This window comes from Oreochromis niloticus, linkage group LG9, assembly GCF_001858045.2.
Source record: "Oreochromis niloticus isolate F11D_XX linkage group LG9, O_niloticus_UMD_NMBU, whole genome shotgun sequence".
NCBI classification, from domain to species: Eukaryota; Metazoa; Chordata; class Actinopteri; order Cichliformes; family Cichlidae; genus Oreochromis; species Oreochromis niloticus.
The window spans coordinates 25,928,809-25,942,699 of NC_031974.2; positions in this window are offsets into that span (position 1 = coordinate 25,928,809).

Genomic DNA, 13,891 nt, shown 5'->3' on the forward strand with positions numbered 1-13,891 from the left:
CTGAACTCATTGAGAATCATTTTAAAGCCTGTAAAAAATTATGCGGATCATAAATTGCCTAGTTTACTGCTCACTCGTATGCTCAGTCTTGTTCGTTTTATTATCTGCAGTGTGGCGGCGTTTAAAACAGAGCTGATCAGTCAGTGGAAGTCAGGTTTACCAAAACAATAGCTCTGCCTAAGTGAGCCCTCACTGTCAACAACCTCATTTAAAGTAGAGTGTCTTGTCTGACCTTTCGAGAGGACCTTGCTCTAGTAAAGAATGTCCCTGTCAATACCAGTTTTCAAGGACCACTTACAGTACAGTATTTCACTTTTTTCCCTTGGGCCAGGTAGAAAGGGTGTATGTGCTCCTGGTGGATGAAGAGCATACACACTGAAAACACACAAAAACTCAACAAATGTCTTTAAGATTTCAATCATTTGGATTTATTATTTTCCCCTGCAACAAAAGTGCACGAAATCCTGCATGTTTCTTTTTAGGAGTGCATGATTCACAATCATGCACGGTGGCACGCTGGTTAGAACTGTTGCCTCACAGCAAGAGTTCAATTCCACCATCAGGGTGGAGTCTTTCTGTGTGGAGTTTGCATGTTCTCCGTGTTTGCGTCGGTTCACTCAGGTTATTCTGGCTTATTCCCAAAGTCCAAAGACATGCAGTTAATTGGAAACCCTAAATTGCCCATAGGTCTGAATGCGAGTCTGTGTCTGTGTGTCAGACTGGCGACCTGTCCAGGGTGTACCCTGCCTCTCGCCCTAAGACAGCTGGGATAGGCTTCAGCCCCACCGCAACCCTGAAAAGGTTACGCGGCAGAGAATGGATGGTTCACAATTGTTTTTTTTAGTATTGAGATCATGATTATTTCTCGCAATTGTTTGTTGATTTTAGTGTCAAAACAGTGAACATTGCAAATACTATAAAGCTCCATTCACTATATCTGCATGATGGATATGAATAAAATTCATTGCAAAGAACTTGGTAGCTGTGTGATCCCACTCTATTTTTCCCCTGCAACATTTTCCAAACAACACAGGTATCACCACTTTGGAAAAATAATTGGAAGGAGGGAAAACATATCTTTTGTCCAGTATGTTGACCTCTTCCTTAAAAATTCATTATGCACTGTGGTTAGTGAACACGTATCTTTGACCAAACAGAATATGATTGCATTGGTTATTTCAGCGCATCTTTGTGAGCTGGATCAATACACAGATGCTCAGTGAACGATCGCGTTTATAGACATTCAGATTAATGCTGGACGATTCACGTTAGCAACGACTGCATTGTTTTCTTTTAACCTTCATCCATTAATTATACTGCAGGCTGTAGCCTCTTCTCAGGTGGCTGAAAACCTGGTTAGTTGTGATGATTGCAGGGTAGATACACAGCACTCTTTGCATTTGATCTTGTCTTAGGTAACACTGCGCCAAATTCAAATTATTTCTAAACAGTGGGTGGTGATCTGCTTCAAGGGTAAAGCTCCTCCCCTTCTGCTGTGCCAGATATTTGACTTGATTGTATATCTGTCCTTTAATGTAATGTTACTTGTTCAAATGCGTCCAGGAAACAGGGAACAGCTGTGATTGGTCCAGGCATTTTGTCAGCCATTGATTTGGGTTCTTGATTTGCTTTAGCTTTGCGTTTTAAATAGCAGAACATCCATCTAAAATAGCATTCGATCATAGTCATTTAATCGCAGAAAGCCAAAATCATAATTGAGATAAAAATCCGATTCATTGTGAACTCCTACTTTCTCCCATGTTTTAGTTTCTCCTGACTTCACTGCAGATTTTCTCAGCATTTTGTTTGTTCATTTGACGCATCATGTTATTCCACACTGTAGTGCTACTCTGCCTTTTAACCAGTTTTCACATAATAATGAAGCATTTCCGACCTCTTGATTTAATTGTATGCCTTTCTTTCCACAGGGCCCAAAATACTGCAGCTCGAGCATTTAAAACATGTGAGAAATGTTTTAGATAGATAAAACTATCATTTTTATTTAGTTCGAAATAGAGTCTCACAACAAAAAGCTGGTATCTAAAACCCTGTCATTGAATTCTTGTAATTTATGAAAATTTAATGCAAGTCTGCCACAGCTTTTAGTGCTTGTCTAGTATGTTGCCTGCTAATGAGGACAGGTTCTGACATGGTTCAAAGTGGAATACCTGACATACTGGTATGTGATCATAGGCTCTAATACCTCTCTTAATCAACAGAGCTTGGTTAAAGGTATTCTGGGGGCATTTGTCTCACCTCGGCAGCGACACTCGCTGGCAGATGCTTTGCATATCAGGCCTGGTGGATCAATATGTTATTAGAGAACAACCTCTCGGAGGCATGTCAATTAATTCTGGTCTGTCAGCTGCCCCCCTTGCATTGTCCACTGGGGCTGAGGGAAAGTGGTGGGTGTCTTTTTAACATGGTGCCTGTGGAGCATTTGTGATTTGCTTTTTCAGTCTCTGATAGTCAGAAATTGTTGTTTCACATAAAATGGCATATATAACTTCCATTAAAACTGCTTTAGACATAACGAACATATATATGTAAGATATAACATCTAGTCACTCTGCCATCGATGCCTTATTTTCTATTTTTTTTATCTGGTTTCTTTTCCAAATCACATTTTGACCATTGGTATCTGCCTGGAATCACATCCTCAGGTTTGGAACCACACCACTAGTACAATGAGTGAGGAAGGGACTGGACATGTCCTTGGAAAACAAAAGACTACAAAACGTAGTATGCAGGGTGAAGGATAAGCTAATCAGTGTAATTTGACTCTGTGCTTATTCTAGTGTGTCTGATTCTAATTTTATCAACTGCCCCAAAATCAGAGGATTGTGGTCACTCTACTATTCTGAGTAATATGTTGTTAAGAGGCAGATGTTGCTATTGTCTGTTGCAACAACTTTTTGCAAAAGTTTAGCTGGCACTCACACTGCACAGAGATCGAGGAGCTACTTCACAATCAGATTGGGTGCTGAAGCCACAAGATTAGTCTTTTGCACCAGCTCTTACTTGTTATTTTTTATTTTTTTGGTTTAGATGCGCTTTCTTTGCCAGCACATCTAGTATTGACTTTTTGGGAAATATTCATTGTTTGCATAATGAATGCAGCTAGAAAAATTTCAGTGGGATGATAAAGGCTGTACATGTAGGTTTTACCGCATGCAGTCTTGTTTTCCACCACTCTTAACCTGGGGAGGGTTAAAGCAAAAGTTTATGCTCTTGTGGGAGATGGGATACTATTACCACATTTTTTCCATGTCAATAGAAATTAAGTTGATTGCTGCATGAGAATAGCTGTGTATTCTCTAAACGCACCACAAAAGAGTTGGATGTAACGTGCATATTCTTTTCTGTGCCTCAAACAGACGGGACTGTGTGCACAGACAGAAAGCAATGAGATAACCTCGATGACTCATGGCACTTTTATAGGAGGCTCTTTTCACATAGAAATCTTCACACTCTTTGAATCGATGCTTTCTAGCGAGCCGCCATCAATATGTTGACGCTGTCTTTGTGCAGGCTGTTACAGTTACCGCCATTTCTTAGAATTTAACTTCACACAGCAGGGGGACTGAGGGACCCGTTTCTTGAAGTAAAACCTCCATAACAGCCTGTCCAGCCATTTTCTAAGACTGACCCCAAAATCCAGCACTATCCACAAATTTCTCCCTAGACATTTGAAATAATGTCATTCTGCCTGCACCGGATGACAAAGATGGAGAGACTATTGTTTAAAAATGTGACTGATGGCTTTCCTGCCTGCACTGCCTTGAAGAGAGAGATGGTGCTGATAGATGAACCAATACACTCTAAACTCTTTCTTCTTTAGGTTTGCAGTGTGCGCTGTTTGATTCACTTTTCTCCTGCTGGGGTGATATTTCACCCTTTTTGCCGTGACACAGCGCAGCAGTGCAGGTCTCTGGCTGTGGATGTCTTCATTAGGATACATCTCTGTGTTTTATTATTTCCTTGACTGCTGAACTAAAGACTGTGCCACAGCTCTTCTTCATTTCAGTGCCAGAGCAAACTTGAGCCGAACATATCTTAATGACAAGCTAATAGCGTGCTATCTGAACTATAAAAAAAAAACATGGCATAGTTGTGTCTGAAGGGCTGCATGAAATCAGTGGAGAGAGGGAGGAAGCACAGTGATCAAATAGCTACTGTTGGCTGAGTGAAATATCAGAGCCACTTCATTAAAAATATGCATACTGATGCACTGGAGGAAGAAAATATCTAAATATCGCGAACCGTTTTAACTCTTTCACTACCATATTGTGAATACAATTAAACTTGTGCTGAAATATGGATATTATTAAGTTATGTTTTCTTCACCCTGGGTATTTAGTCAAATGAAGCAACCTTTTTATACACAGCGTGCTGTAGATATTTTTGTGCTACACATAGTTTGTTGTGTGCATTAATTCTCTTTTGTCAGAGGTATGAAATTATTCCTGCTTATAAACCTCCACTATCACAAATACTTGAACATATTAAGTAGTTGTTTAAATGCATCTTAATTACTGCTCCTCTGTGGATGCTCCATGCATCAACGTGTGTCCTTTTTCCAGTTTTCTTCTTCCCCTTTCTTTTTTTTTTTACACCTTTCCCTTTGCTCATTCATTTATGTTGCACCACCTCCCTTCGTCAACTCCCCTTTACACCTTTTGTGAGGCAGACTAGCAACCTCTGGGAATGTTGATATGCAGAACACCGCTCCTTCCAATCAGTACTTCTGAAAGGTTGTTACTAATGGTCCCCAAGGAGAGGAATCAACCTTGAATACATACAAGGCCTCTTTCGGCATTTTGGCCGGCCACTGAGAGTGTCACATCTTGTTTTCCCTCCTTGTCTCTGCCAAGGTTCAATGGCCATATAATGTCTATGAAATGGAAATACAGCCAATTCATCTGGCTTTTATTGTCTCAGTGGAACTTTCTGACTGATTCAACACACAAAACAAGTTTATTTACTGATACCCAAGGATTTACCACAGTGCTTGTAGTCAGAGGTATGTGTTATACAAACACAATATTCTTGTAATTAAGATTACAAATCTCTAATATTAACTGTTAAAAATTAAAAGAGACCTTTAAATTTTTGTTAATCTTTCTGTGTCACCCATGATTACACTAATGTTGCTGTGGATGGCTATTGGATGCCCTGCCTTTTTTTAAAAAGTAAGTGACAGTGAATGGACTGTGAGTTTACAATGATGGGCAGCTACAGTCGGAGCTTCTGAGAATAGCTTGATTATTCATCTGGGACAAGTGCATGGGCAGGGAGAGGCATTCCATATGTTACACTTAACAACCAATGAAGCTGCGATTCAGGGACTTGGGGCAGAAACAGCTGACAGCGCTCATCCACACCCCTGGCTTTTTCCAGAAGAGCCGAGGCTGGCAATAATCTAGCTATAATTAAGGGGTATAAACCATGTCATGCAGCCATTAGACCAAATAGCTGGCAACCAATCAGCTATGACATTAATAGTGGGAACCAACCACAGCTTTTTAATTCAGCTTGAGTGTAAGAGGAGAAATTTCTTTGAAGTATTCCACAGTTTGGTAAATAACTTCTAATAAAAGAAATGACAGTTGTTATTTGTATATGTGGATTTGTGTTGTTGTACATCAGAAATGACCTGAAAACCCCTTTGGGGCTGACATACAATCTTCCCTTTGTTTATACTTAAAAGTAGACGATAATTGCAAATCTTTTTTTTAAAAGTTACTCTGGTTTCCTCTTTTAATAACTATGTGCTCCCATAGCTATAATATAGAAACGCCTATCGTGAAACATTACTTTTCAAATGTAACAATAATTTCCTTATTCACTGGGCCCTGAATACATCCACTGGTTTTCTGAGTAGCTAAAATTGTGTTGAGCTGTCCTGTCATAGTCAGTCACAGTCACTGCAGAAACAAAACAGTCTTATAACAGTCAGAACTCAGCTGTTACAGAGCAGTCTTAATGCAGCTCCTGAAACTATTTATGAGGGAGATAATCAAAACTCCTGATGATGTGCAGTGAACAAAGTTTCATCACAGCTTGTGTCCCTGCTGAGCGGTAAAGAGAAAAACAAGAAGAGGATCAGTGGAACTGAAAGATACTGGCATTGTAGTCAAAACATTTTATTCCTTCCACCTTACGCTTTGTGTAGACTCATCAACTCCATCCACATTAAAGTACTTAACATACTGAAGTACCTCACAGCTCTCTTTTTGGACTTTTTTGTTTACATTTGTTAGTTTCTATAAAAGCCGCTGAAGAGGTTAAAATCAAAACCCTATCGTCCCTTTTTAAGACATTTGTAAATTGATCCAAGGATGAGAAGGAATTGAATTCATTTGCCTTATTATGTGGAAGTTAATATAAAGGGGCTATCAATTTTTCTTCCATGCTTGTTGAGTGTTTCATCATTAGTGCACAAAGAGAACTTATAGAAGGGCTCTTTGTTAAAGACTGCAGTTTTTCCTTGAAGTGGACTCTTCAAGCAGTAACACACACTTTATCCTTTCAGAAAAAATGCAAATAAATGAGAAGTGTGGTGATGCTGTGCAATTCATAGGCTTTTAGATGTATATTTTCACAATACATAATAAAAATCTGGGCGTTTGATTTAATGTAGACTTACAATAATGACCTCACTTTCTGTATCTGCCTTAGTTACTTGAAATGTGCAGTTGCAGTTCTTTAAACCAAAATACTATTACCAAAAATACTGCTAAGCATTTTTAATAATAAAAGCCACACCATGCATTTTTGTAGCTAATAAAACCAACTTAACATTCACCTATGTTGATGAATTGATTTTACACACTTTGGCATTGTCTTTGTTCATAATGGGCTACTTGGAAGGGTTGCATGTTTACTCAGCAAATGATTGGACAAGAAATTACTGTTAATGGAAACTATGGATCCTTCCCAACCTAATTCCTTGCATGCTCACAGTTTAAAGATCCACTTCTGTAGACAGTCACTGACAACAGCAGAATATGCAACATGTTGGAGTGTAGCCAAGGTGAGATTTGTGTAAAAGGATGAGTTTTGTGTGTGGATGTTCATGCAGTACTTTATACTTTAATACTACTGTAATTGATGTTTATGTGAATTATTTAATAGTTATACATTTTTTTTTACATTATTCACAAAGTAAAATGTCCTCTGCTTTCTAAATTCTTTCAGCTTGTTGCAGTGACAAGTGATACAGATTGGATTTTCTTTAAATAATCCCAGAGTCTAATGATGCACAATGTAAAAATTCTCTGTCTTTTATAAAACTTTTAAAACACATTAAGACACATTTAAACATTTAAGTTAAACATTACCAACTAAACACTGGATGTTGAATAGATGAGCAGATCATGTCTATATTGGGTCCATCGGTCCGTTGCTCAATTCTGGACATCTATACGACATCCAAACTTGGTCCACAACTTGGACGTCCAACCATGACCAAATATGAACGTTAATATGATGATCATCATTTGAAATTTGGACTGGGTCATTTTTTTAAACATCATATGGATGTCTATGACAGGTGCAGGGAATTTACATGATTAAAAAATGTGATATGTTTTCATTACAAATATCAACATTGTTGTTATCAACATTATACATATGAACAGGGATTATTTATAAACAAGCAAATTATTGTTTGTAACCAAGTTAAAAGTGTAATTTATTAAAATGTGTTGAAATATTAAAAACATTAAAATTCATGTTAAAACGTAAAATAATAATGGTTAAAGTATTTAGAAAAAAACTGGAATTACTTTTAAAAGAAGTACAATGTGTTTAATAATTTTAAAAGAGCATTTGCATTATATATGGCTCGTTTTTATTTTAGCGAGGTTGGTATCCTGTTTCATGGCTTTGTAAGAGGAAGTGAATGTGGTTGTGATCGTTAGCCTGCTCTGAGAGAAGTTGGATGGAAAGTACGAGAAGTTTGTGAAGTGTGAATGTATGAACTGGACTATCTGCTCGACAGTTTTTCTCGATGTGCACATTTTGCAAACTGCCTGTGAGAAGCTGGTGACATTTCTGCTCAAAATCCACCGTGCAGCTGCTCACTTTTGTTTTAGCGTCAAGAGCCCGCACCATCTTGAAGATGTCTGCTGATCACTCTGCATTCCTTCACACATAACTGTTTCTGTATAGAAAAGATGCCCTCCACCCTCTGGAAACACGGGACTACAGAGCCTATAGAAGCAGTATAAAAACAATGTCTATAATGAGTCTAAGTTTGACCTTGCGAATACGTCCGCAACGTCCACATTTGGACTATAAAAAGCCCATACAGAGAAGTCGTACGGACGTCAACACTAGTTGTTTAATAGAAGTTGAAAAAAAAAGACATTGCCTGGTGTTACAAAACATCCCCTTCAGTGGAGCAAAATTATACGAAGATGACTTATAAAAGATGTCACCTTGTTACATATGTAACTGCTAAGTTTTCGGTTGGGACACAGGTGAGTTTGTTTTAGATTTAAATAATAAATTCTGAGGTGTGTTTTATGGATACATAAGAATAGGAAATGAAAAATAAAACTCAACAACTTATTCATGTTGGAAAGATTCATCATTTTGTTGACCCTTTTATTACATTACATCAAGATATTAGGTAAGATTTTGAGTGATGACCTATTCTATGCAAGTTGTATGTTGCAGGTCTAAAGACATGTTCAGACAACCTGGTGAAGTACAAACTAACACCTTCATGGAAGCTTGTTGTCTACACTAAATTTGAGTACAGTCTGTCTGGTTTCAACACTCACTTATTATTTTCAGGGTCAGCCTTTCACAGCATGAGTGAAAGAAAGGGAAAAACCCTTTACAAGTCCGCAGTCCATTCAAGCTCTAACACAGACATTCACATTCACACTCACATCCACACCTAGGGGAAATTCACAGTTTCCAGTTCACCTGAGAAGACTGTAGCACCCAGAGGATGCAAACACAAGATGCATAAATAAAAATGCTGTGTGGCATTTCAAACAACGACAGAAATGCATCTTCCACAGGCAGGTAGATAGCAGATTACTCTCCACCCATGCTTCCCTTTGCATTACGTGAATGACTGTTTCTGGACGTAGGATGAGTTTTAAGCGCACAATTATGTCTAATTAACTAAAGAACACAGTTTAATGAGCAAGAGATAGTTGTGTGCAGCTGTTGCTGTTGGCCTTTAGTTAATACAGCAAGGACTCACTGAAAAGCCTGTGAGAATGAAATGAGGGTGATCGCACCCTGTTGTATTGATGAAAAACATACACATTTGTATAGCAATATCTCAAGAACACTACAATGCATTATCTTTCAACAAGAGTGTATATTACCTCCTGACAGAATGTAACATGTCACCTTTTAAAGCAGTGATAATTACTAGCTCAGTTATGCCTGGGTGACTGGTCAATGTGCTTATAGGATGAAGAGACAGAGCCTCATGAAGAATGTGAAAAAAGCTTTTGTATTCATCCAGATACTTTGTAAAACATCAGATGGACTTTTAACAAATTGTCATTCTTTATGCAGCTCATATTAACTCAACTTTGTAAATGGGATGTAGTAATATAAATATGTTGCTGACACTGCACAAACCAGAAAATAAAGGTGTGAAACCTGAAAATGAAGAAGTGCCTGATGCTAAGAAATTGGTCAGACTGTGAGACGTAACTGTCAGACTACTGAGAGGAAAAAATTTACACATACTGTTCTCGGTAGTATAATAGCTTGTGCTGTTGGCCATGGTGTGATTCAGTATGTTGCAGTGGTGAGAAAGCATGGGGAGCAGTGCTTGTAGTGATAAAATAGCACCACAGTGGTGTGGCTAACCAAGCTTTTTGGAAAGCTTGGTTAGCCACACTGTTGCTATAAAGACAGCTTTGATTTTATTGGCCGATTATCCTGGCACTATATATGTTTCAAAGAAATGCCTGTTGCTTCAATATGGTTACAACTGTCACTCAGTGCCTTTACCCTACATCTAAATGTGATACCGGCTACAAATCCAAACCAAATGTTGATGTCATGGTGTCTTCACCTACCTTATATAGTCTATGATTTTCTCTCTTTTTCCTTTCCACTGTGCTTCAGTGTATCAGCAGAAATGCTGAAGGACAAACACCCATTTCAGAGATTTGAATTGCAAAAAACATGAATTGCAAAAGTTTTAATATACACTTGAAAAGTATGTTGCAACTTTAAAAGTCATTAGTCTCAAAATTATTCAAAATCTCTTGTGCAATATTATTAAAAAATCAACTTAAGTATTCAGCCAGTGAGATATTAAGGTAGGATCACTATAACACTATACAGGACACCTCTCTTGATGCACATTCAAGGAGAGTTGAGGGAACATGCCCATTTACTGACAGCAATTTAAGAAATACTAGGTTGTTGCAACAGCTGTCATTTTGTTCATTTTATTTTAACGATTATATCACCTGCATGGTTATTGTAACTTATCTGGCTACTTAAATGGGTACTTTTTGTTTTTGCTTTACTTTTGTTTATTTTTTTTTTGTCTTTTTGGTAATTTGAAATTTCCAGTAGGTGTGAATGGTTGTCTGTTTCTGTTTGTTAGTCCTGTGTCAGATTGGCGACCTGTTCAGGGTGTACCTCCCACCCTTTAGAAGCTTCAGCCCTCCTGCAACCATGATAAGGACAGAATGACTGGATGTGTTATTATTATTATTATTATTATTATTATTATTATTGGTCACTTGAGGGGTAATGGCTGAGGCAATGATGAGGGTGCAGCAGTACTTCTGGTTGTGAATGGTTCCATTCAAGGCTGAGAGGTAGTTTGGTGTGGATGTACAGAGCTGAGCATTCTCTAAAGGCTGAAGAAGTTACTCAAAGAGGTGGTTACAATGACAGGATTACAATGGTTTTAGCCAGGAGGGGGTCTCGTCCCACCCACTCTGTGCAAAGAAGGCCACATGATGCTAGATATATTCATCATTTTTTTTCTGTTGAATTGATGGAAATATAAACAGTTCAGTATATCAGAGTCAGGCAACCAGTACCCAACACTTGTTAAGAGGTAAAGACTGGGCTTTGAAAGGTCTCACAGTAAAAGTTATCGATAATTTGCCATGTGTCCATTCTCTGTCAATATGGATTCCGTTGGGAATACAAAGTAGAAAATGGGATCGCAGACAGCTTGAAGGCATTCAAATGGCACAATACACATCTTGGAACTCTGGCATGAAAGGGTGAGATGATGGTGCACTCTGAGGGTGCCAGGTCTTGAAGGAGCCCTGCAGTTGGTGGACCTCATTGTCTTGGTCGGTGCAGGGTCACATATGGCCCTGAGTCTTGATCTAGAGCTAGAAGCAATGTCATGTGATGCCCTGTCTATGGTTTGAGACACTGTCTTGGTTTTGTCCTCCAATTTACCATTGATTTAACATTACAAATGATACATTTGTTTTGTCTTAGTTTGATTTCGCACGGCCAGAACCTGTGCAATAGATGGTGGGAGTGTCTGTACGAAATGAGAAGAATGCTCATTCTGCTTAAATTAACAGCCTAAAATTTATAGCCTAGAGTTGAAAGAGTGTAGATGGTCAATAACTCCAAAACTGACTGGGAGTCATTTTCCTTATGAAATTCAAGTATCTTGAGGACTTGTTCATGAGTGAGGGTAAAGCAGATTGACAGGTGGATTGGTGCAGAGTGAATGGTGTATAAGACTGTTCCAGTTAGAAGGAAGCTAAGCCAGAAGGCAGCGCTTTTGTTTTAGTATTCGAGCCATTATCCAGTCCTCACAAATGGCTGTGGGCTTAGAGTAGAGATTTGAGCTTCCTCCATATAGTGGTTGTGCTTACTCTCAGAGGTGTGGTAAGAAGCTTAAACTTCTGGAGGAAGTTTGGAGAGGAGTCAGTGCTCCTTTCTATCTAAATAAGACAGTAGAAAGAAACTGGCATCTAATTAGACTGCTACATAGAAAATGCTGGCGAGAAAAGGCATATCTAGATAACTGAAAAGATTAATGGACAGAATAAATGATCAGAAGAGTCCAATATGACTGACAATCAAGGATGGCATTGAATTAGTAATGTTAACTAATGTTAACTAATATTGCTTTTTAATCGTCCTTATTTTAAACATTTTCCCTCCTTATTACTGGCAATAGCTTTCAATGTTTATTTCTTTGAACCATCGTATATTATTTTATCTTATGTTATATTATTTTATTTACCTAATTTTATACATGTGTCTGCCATTATATTTTTTTGTAGAACTAAATTCAGAATCAATGGAATTGAGCGCTGTGATTGTTTTATCTCATTTGTTATATGTCCATTAACTTTAGAAGACAAAATGGTTACAAAAAATAACAAATAAAATATAATAATTATTGTATTGTCCTGCCCGAAACTTTGAATTGTTTCTTGATGGCCAGGTGTCACCTGAAAAAAGATGTTGATAATCCTGTTTTAATCTAATTAAAATAAAATAATTGGGGCAAGCACATCAATCCCTTAAACATTTTAAAACACTATTATAACTTTATTGAATGTAATATTTCAGTTTTTACATATTGTATGTGAAATTCAGCCATTGCCATTTGATGTAGTAAATTCAGTAGTCAAGTTAAGAATGGAAGAAGACGTCTTGGTGGGTGAGACTTTCTTTCTCTCTGCCACCCCTCCACAGTTGTCACCTGGAAGCTTTCCATCAGGCCCCTCTCTGTGGAAGCCAGAGATGAGAGCTGTTCAGAGGAATGGCCCCGGGCGCAAGGCTCTACGAATGCTCAGCTCAACAACCATGGCTGCTTCAAGGGAGCATCTCTGTGCTTCAGAAGCTTTCTACGAATGGGAACCAAGTTGGCTTCCCATCATACGCCGCTTCCATAAAGACCTTTTCAGCTATTTGGCTTAAAATCAATATGAAAGGTTAGAACCACAAGCACACTTGGGATTAAGTGCAGAAAAGGAGTAGGATTTAAACTGACAAAAAGTGAAATTCCTCGATGCCTTTAACAACTGATATTTGGAGTTGAATGAAGTTTGGGATTATATCGAATCTCCGGGGAGACGGAAAAAGCCCTATTGCATCAAATCAGAGCCTGACAGAAAGCAAACAGTTTGACAGAACGATACTGATCTCTGTGTGGCATTGTGCGCTGAAACATGTGCTGTGCAGGATTTTTGCATCAACACAACCCAGAGAATTACTACAAAACAAATAACTTGGGGGGGGGGGAGAGAATTAGGAAATTACATATAAATTTGCTGTATTTTTGTGCTCGCTGTCAGTTGTGATTTGTCACTTTAATCACATAAATCATTGGACAATTTGAATTAGCCTGGAAACTGTCTAGAAATTTTATCCTGATGGATGATGGTGCTTAAATGTATGACAGGGTAATAACTTTGAGACAACTACGACACACACAAAAGCACCACAACACACAGAGAAGCACATACAAATTACAGGAGCATTATTTGTATCTATAGGAATTTACACATGATTCAAATATTAGCGTTAGCTTAGTAACAATAACTAAAACAATGCCTTATCTTTCTACAGCAGTGCTCTAAGTGTTCTCTCAGTGATACACACTGCACCTATTCAGTCCTACTATGTTTGAACACTGTTGTTTCCATGGAAATAATATATTAAATTAGAATAATAAAGGTTTTTTTGTAACACAACCTCCCTTGCTCTCAGTTTCTTTAACTTGTTGGTTTTAATTTAGGAACAAATTGAAACCAGAATCCAGATATTTCTGTTTTTTAATGTAAGCACTCAGACAAGTCAAAGACCACCTCTTATGGCAGACCAATGAAATGGTAACAACATTAGAGTTGACATAGTGTTTTATTACAGTCCTGGGCAATCGTCAGGATCATTCATCTGTACA